Here is a 7,857-nt window from a genome sequence, read left to right as displayed (position 1 = left end):
GAGGAATTTTGGGCCACTCATCTTTGCAGAATTGTCCTAATTCAGTTACATTAGAGGGTTTTCGAGCATGAACGGCCTTTTTAAGGTCATACCACAACATCTCAATAGGATTCAGGTCAGGACTTTGGCTAGGCCACTCCAAAGTCTTCATTTTGTTTTTCTTCAGCCATTCGGTGGTGGACTTGCTGGTGTGTTTAGGATCATTGTCCTGCTGCAGAACCCAAGTTGGTTTCAGCTTGAGTACACGAACAGATGGTCGGACATTCTCCTTCAGGATCTCTTGGTAGACAGCAGAATTCATAGTTCCTTTTATCACGGCAAGTCTTCCAGGTCCTGAAGCAGCAAAACAGCCCCAGACCATCACACTACCACCACCATATTTTACTGTTGGTATAATGTTCTTTTTATGAAATGCAGTGTTCCTTCTACGCCAGATATACTTGGACACACACCTTCCAAAGAGTTCCACTTTTGTCTCATCGGTCCACAGAATGTTGTCCCAAAAGTCTTGGGGATCATCAAGATGTGTTGTGGAGAAATTGAGACGAGCTTTGATGTTCTTTTTGCTCAGCAGTGGTTTTCTCCTTGGAACTCTGCCATGCAGGCCATTTTTGCCCAGTCTTTTCCTGATGGTGGAGGCATGAACGCTGACCTTAACTGAGGCAAGTGAGGCCTGCAGTTCCTTGGACGTTGTTGTGGGGTCTTTTGTGACCTCTTGGATGAGTCGTCACTGCGCTCTTGGGGTCATTTTGGGCGGCCGGCCACTCCTGGGAAGGTTCACCACTGTTCCATGTCTTCGCCATTTGTGGATAATGGCTCTCACTGTGGTTCGCTGGATTCCCAAAGCTTTGGAAATGGCTTTATAACCCTTTCCAGACTGATAGATCTCAATTACTTTCTTTCTCAATTGTTCCTGAATTTCTTTGGGTCTCGGCATGATGTGTAGCTTTTAAGGATCTTCTGGTGGACCTTACTGTGTCAAGCAGCTCCTATTTAAGTGATGCTTTGATTGTGAACAGGTGTGGCAATAATCAGGCCTGGGTGTGGCTAGAGAAATTGAACTCAGGTGTGGACAACCACAGTTATAGTATGTTTTAACAAGGGGGGCAATCACTTTTTCACACAGGGCCATGATGGTTTGGATTTTTTTTTCACCTTTAATAATAAACACCTTCATTTACAAATTGCATTTTGTGTTTACTTGTGTTGTCCTTGACTATTGTTTAAATTGGTTTGATGTTCCGAAACACTTAAGTGTGACAAACATGCAAAGGAACAGGAAATGAGGAAGGGGGCAAACACTTTTTCACACCACTGTATAGGCTAGATTATACAGAAGAACGTCCTGGGTATGCAGAGATGGAGGCTAGGGTATACAAAGAGAGATGCTGGGTTACACAGACTTGCTAGTGTATACAGACGGACTAGTGTATACAGAAGACCGGCTAGTTTATACAGAGAGGCTAATGTGTACAAAAGACAGCCTAGTGTATACAGATAGACTAGATTATACAGAAGAACGTCCTGGGTATGCAGAGATGGAGGCTAGGGTATACAGAGAGAGAGGCTGGGTTACACAGAGAGGCTAGTGTATGCAGACGGACTAGTGTATAACAGAGAGGCTTGGGTATACAGAGAGCTAATGTATAAAGAGAGGCTAGTGTATACAAAAGACAACCAAGGGTATACAGTGAGGCTCGTGTATACAAAACACCGGCTAGTTTATACAGAGAGGCTAATGTGTACAACAGACAGGTTAGTGTATACAGATAGGCTAGATTATACAGAAGAACATCCTGGGTATGCAGAGAGAGAGGCTGGTTTTCCCAGAGCCCAGTCTTCCAATAGGAGAGGACTTACAGGCAAAACCTCTTTCTTGGGATGACGAGGCCCGGGTACCATATCATCTTGGGAGTCAAAATATCGGCCCGAGATATGGATCTGGTTTGTTGTAGCCCTTTGGCCCCCGCAGGGACCTGCACAGAGCTTTCTTCATAGCACATGTATTACGTGACCAACCACCATAGACACTGGGGAAAAAACTGAGGTGCCTCCCATATGGGAGGGGTTATATAGGGGAGGAATTCTCCTTAATTGGGGGTTAACCAGTGTCCAATCACCAGAGGTGCCTATATAACCCACTATGTAATGAAGCTCCTGTGTCCCGTGATGTATGATCAAGAAATAAGCATACGGCACCTGGTATTCCCAGTCGGTCTTCCATCCAGTTACTAATCAGGCCCGACAATGCTTAGCCTCCGAGATCAGACAAGATCGGGCACTTTCAAGGTGATGGGGCCATAGGCGATCTCTTCGGGCACTCTCAACCATCTTGACAAACGCCAACATGGTGTCAGGTACTCACCAAAGCCGAAGTGCTGAGAGCGGCTTCCCTTGCAGCTGGGTGCACAGTACCCCTGAGGATGGAACAGTGGGTACAGGGCACAGAGAGGCACGGGTTGCCAGCAGGTGACTGGAATGCAGCAGGTCTACTGAAGGAAGAGATGCCCGTGCAGAAGATCTTGGAACTGGTAGAGGTAAACGCCTGCCAGGGGTTCCAACAACTGGAGTGAAGGCCGAGGGTCAAATACAGGTACAGTCCGTGAGACAAAGGATATTCCAGAGGCAGGCCGAGGGTCAAGCACAGGTATCAGTCCGTGAGATAAAGGATATTCCAGAGGCAGGCCGAGGGTCAAGCACAGGTATCAGTCCGTGAGATAAAGGATATTCCAGAGGCAGGCCGAGGGTCAAGCACAGGTATCAGTCCGTGAGCCAGCAAGGCTAAATGCAGAAAGTCCGTTTAAACAAGCCAGGGGTCAGATCAGGAGAGAAGCAGAGTGGTCTTCAAACAAGCCGGGTCACAACAGGAAGTGGTCAACAGGAACAGGAAACAGGAAACAGGAACACAGGTGAGCTGAGGAGACAAACCAGCAAAGACACAGAGCACATTAATGCCTTTTATAGGACTGTCAGGCCAATCAGGTAAGGCCCATAGCCGTGTGCATAGGCTTGCACATGCGTGTACGACATTGTATCGTACGACGCATATGCATGCGTCGTTGTGCAGCTCTTCCCCGCAGGCGCACGGGGAAGTGCCGACGTTGAAGTCTGGTGATTCTCTGACAGTGCCCCCCCCCCCAAGAGGCAGCCTCCGGATGCCCAATCTGGCTGGTAGCTTGGGGTGTCTCCGGTAAAAATCCCGTATCAGGCGAGGAGCGTGGATGTTACTGGAGGGTTCCCAAGAACTGTCTTCAGGGGGATACCCTTTCCATTTTACCAGGTAATGGGTCTGTCTTCCCCTTTTTCGACAGTCCATTATGGCTTCAACCTCGAATTCTTCCTCACCTTCGACTTGGACGGGTGGAGGTGGTGCCACTTGTCTTCCGGTGAAGGAGCTTGGAATCACTGGTTTTAATAGGGACGCATGGAACACCGGGTGAATTTTGTACGAACTAGGTAGCGCCAGATCAGAAGCTACTGGGTTTACCACCCTTTTGATTCCAAAGGGGCCAATGAACTTGGGACCGAGCTTTCGTGATGGGTATGGCAATCTCAGGTTGGCAGAAGATAACCAAACCTTATCCCCGATCTTGAAACTTGGGCAACTTCTTCTTCCTCTATTGTAGTACACCTCATAGTCTCTTTGAGCCTTCTTCATGGCCTCCTGAATCTGTAGGAAATTGTCCTGAACTGACTTTACCCGTTCTTGGACTGCAGGAGCGGAGACTTCAGGGACGGAATCTGGCAAGAAAGAAGGATGGTAGCCATAGTTCGCCCAAAATGGAGTTTGGTTGGTGGCGGAATGTACAGAGTTATTATACGCAAATTCCGCGCAGGGCAGGAGAGAGGACCAATTGTCTTTAGAGCAGGAGCAGAAGCAACGAAGGTATTGTTCTAGTGTCTGATTTGTTCTTTCTGTTTGCCCGTTGCTTTGCGGGTGGTATGCAGAGGATAGTGAGGTCTTCATTTCTAGTGCTTTGCAGAGGTCTTTCCAGAATTTGGAGGTGAATTGGATTCCCCTATTAGACACGATGTTGGAAGGGATGCCATGTAGCCTCACGACTTCCTTGATAAAGATACTTGCTGTAGCTGAAGCAGAAGGGGTGCCATACATAGGTAGAAAATGTGCCATCTTCGAGAGACGATCTACCACTACTAGGATTGTAGTGAACTGGTCAGAAGGTGGTAAGTCAACAATAAAATCCATAGAGATCTCTCTCCAAGGGCGTTCGGGAACAGGTAAGGACCTCAAAAGTCCCCAGGCCTTGGTGTTTGCCCCCTTGTTACGCTGGCAAGTGATACAGGATTGGACATAGTTCTTGCAGTCCCTTCTCCAACCCGGCCACCAGTACGAACGACTGATTAAATCGTCAGTCTTCTGGATCCCAAAATGTCCTGCCATCTTGTGGTCATGAAAGGTTTGCAAAATCTGAGGTCTTACTGAAGGAGGAATGAATACCTTGTTGTGTGCCCATAGCAAACCGTGTTTCCTTTCCAGGGAGCATGCTGTAGTTTTGGAGAGTTGGTTAGTGGCTTGTTTGATGGCAGTTTCTAGATCGGGCTGGATAATTTGGAGGAAGTTGTGTGGAGACAGAATAGTTGTGGGTTTGGGTGGTTCTTCGGCTTCTGGAAACATTCGGGAGAGTGCGTCTGCTTTCCCATTCTTGGAACCGGGACGGAAGGTGATATGGAAATTGAACCTGGAGAAAAAGAGAGCCCAGCGTGCTTGTCGGGGTCGGAGGCATTTAGCAGCTCTGAGGTACTCCAGGTTCCTGTGATCTGTAAAGATCATGATGGGTTGAGACGCACCCTCCAGCAGGTACCTCCATTCTTCCAGTGCAAACTTTATAGCGAGAAGTTCTCGATCTCCGACATCGTAATTCCTCTCCGGAGGACTGAGTTTCCGAGAGGCGAAGGCAACTGGATGAAGGAGAGCCTGCGGCCCACTTCTTTGGGAGAGGATAGCACCTAATGCGAATTCAGAGGCGTCCACCTCCAACACATAGGGAAGGCTTGGATCTGGATGTAGGAGGATAGGAGCTGATATAAAGAGTCTCTTTAATTCATCGAAGGCTTCCTGTGCTTGTGGAGACCATCGAAATTTGACCTGCTGGCGGGTTAGTTGGGTGATGGGGGAAATAATCGTGGAGAAGCCCTGGATGAACCTGCGATAAAAATTGGCAAAGCCAACGAATCGCTGTACAGACCTTTTGTCTGAAGGTGTCGGCCATTCTTGAATGGCTTTGATCTTCTTTGGATCCATTGAGATTCCTCCTGTGGAGATGATAAATCCAAGGAACTGGATGGTGTCTCTCTCAAATTCACACTTTTCTCCCTTTAGGTAGAGCCCATGTTCTCTGAGGACAAGGAGGACCTTCCTGACGTGAGTACGGTGCAGTTCTAAGGAATTGGAAAAAATCTGAATATCGTCAAGATATACTATCACGAAGTTGTCTAGATACTCACGGAATATATCGTTGACCAGATGCTGGAATGTGGCCGGGGCATTGCAGAGCCCGAAGGGCATCACTAGATATTCAAAATGCCCGAATCTAGACCTGAAAGCCGTCTTCCACTCATCCCCATCACGGATTCGGACTAAGTTATATGCTCCCCGAAGATCTAGTTTAGTAAATATCTTGGCAGTTCTTAGGCGTTGAAAAAGTTCAGGGATGAGTGGAAGCGGGTACCTGTTCTTAATGGTAATTTTATTAAGTTCCCTGTAGTCCACGCAAGGCCTGAGAGAACCGTCCTTTTTTTCAACAAAAAAGATGCCTGCACCAGCTGGAGAAGAGGATGGTCGGATGAATCTCTTTTCCAGGTTTTCATCTATGTAAGAGCGTAGGGCTTCTAGTTCAGTCTCTGATAATGGAAAGATCCGACCAAACGGAATTTCGGAACCGGGTAGCAAGTCTATCGGGCAATCATAGGGCCGATGGGGTGGCAGAGTATCAGCCTTCTTCTTGTCAAAGATGTCCAAAAAATTATGGTAGGCTGAAGGGACATGTTGCAGGTTATCAGGAATGGTCTGTATGGTTAGGCAGGAGGTGGACTTGTGGGAGGTCGGCAGCTGACAGTGCTGTGAACAGTAGGCAGATGAAAAGAGTACTTCTTTCTTGTTCCAGTTGATCTGTGGGTCGTGGGCTTGTAACCAAGGGAAACCCAGAATGATTGGGAACATAGGAGAGTGGATAACGTCAAAGCGAAGAAATTCGCAGTGACCAGAGTCTGTGGATGTTAAGATTGGTACTGTTTCCTGGGTCACAGGACCGGAGCAGGGTAGGGAGCCATCGGCCAGATGAATCTGAAGGTGTTGTTTTTTAGAGCAGAGGGGAACGTGCAGGCTCCGAGCTAGGGTTATGTCCATAAAGCAACTGCAGGCCCCGGAGTCAATGATGGCTCCCAGCCGAACCTCCTCTTCCGCCACCTGTAATGAAACCGGGAGGACAAGGTGAGACCGGGTGGAAACCGCAATCTGGGAATTCACAGCAACACGAGGTTGGCACTTACTGGGTCTCACAGGGCAGCTGCGTAGGAAATGGCCCGCTTCACCACAATATAGACAAAGGTTGGCTTGAAGCCGACGGAGTCTCTCGTCAGGGGTGAGTGGAGCCCGGACCAAGCCCAGCTGCATGGGTTTGCCATCAGTAGAGGAGGTGGGAGCTGGAACAGGTGCGGGTACCGGGGGTACCCGGGGTAGCATCCACATGGGTCTAGGTGACTGGAGGCGTTCGGAGCGAAGCTCCCGTAGACATTGATCAAGTTTGGTAGCCAACTGGATCAGATCTTCCAGGGATGTAGGGGTGTCTACTCGGGCTAGTTCATCTTTTAAGGTCTCAGACAGGCCCAGACGGAACTGATACTTAAGGGCAGCCTCATTCCAGTTAGTGTCCCCAGACCATTTCCGAAATTCCACAATGTAATCCTCTACTGGTCTCTTTCCCTGGGTTAGGGAATGCAGGATGGCTTCAGCCGTAGCGGTGCGCTGGGGATCGTCATATAGTTGTGACATAGCTTCAAAAAAAGTCTCTACTGAATCAAGAAGGGGGCTCTTCTGTTCTAGGAGGTTATGGGCCCAGGACTGTGGCTCATCGGATAGCAGGGAAATGATGAAACCCACCTTTACCGACTCAGAATGGAAGGTCCTGGGCTGCAAAGCCAAATACAGGAGGCATGCGTTTTTAAATGACCTAAACTTCTTCCGGCTGCCCGAAAAACGCTCAGGAGTAGGGACCCTGGGTTCCGGAAGGGTCATGACTACCGCAGGTGTAGCATCGCCTTGGGCTTGCGAAGCAGAAGGGCTGCTGGCTGTGGACGATGAAGAATCTGGTAGACTGGGAGCGACTGCCAAGTGCTGAAGGCGACCCTCAATCTGGAAGTAGCCATCTTGGAGTCGCTGTACGGCCTGGGTGAGGGCTGCAACCAGGGCCGGTGCAAGGATTTTTGACACCCTAGGCGAAACCTAATTTTGCCGCCCCCTCTGGCTCCGCCCCTGGCTCCACCGACTTTGCCAGGTTAAATGGTTTAATTCAACCCTCTAACTGCTACATCTGCAAGACAGCTCGTTCATTTGAAAAAAAAAACAAAAAACAGACGTACAAGAAGGATCACCAGGTGACTATAAAAGAGTAAACCTAAAAACAAAACTAATGCAGCCACCCATCTAAGAATTGGTAAGCTGCAGTATAATAACTATTTTGCTTTGCTTTAATACCACTTTAACTGGATAAAGTTAATCAAGTAATTCTGTTATACATCAATGTATAGGCAGGTGATGGGAAGGAAGGAGTTAAAACAGGAGATGGAACAGACTGGAGTAAAGCTACTTCCAGTGCTGGCAAGGAGAGAGCGCGAGAG

General features: G+C 48.5%; 1 pseudogene; it reads right to left on the bottom strand.

The window, feature by feature from the left end:
- Nucleotides 1-2,187: 2,187 nt before the first annotated feature.
- Nucleotides 2,188-2,306, bottom strand: LOC143928974 (5S ribosomal RNA; annotated as a pseudogene).
- Nucleotides 2,307-7,857: the final 5,551 nt, after the last annotated feature.

The sequence above is a fragment of the Lithobates pipiens genome, unplaced genomic scaffold (assembly GCF_037356315.1).
Source record: "Lithobates pipiens isolate NorthernLeopardFrog02 unplaced genomic scaffold, aLitPip1_a1.2 Scaffold_23, whole genome shotgun sequence".
NCBI lineage: Eukaryota > Metazoa > Chordata > Amphibia > Anura > Ranidae > Lithobates > Lithobates pipiens.
The sequence above is the reverse complement of the archived record's forward strand: the minus strand, read 5'-3'. Positions and strand labels throughout refer to the sequence as shown.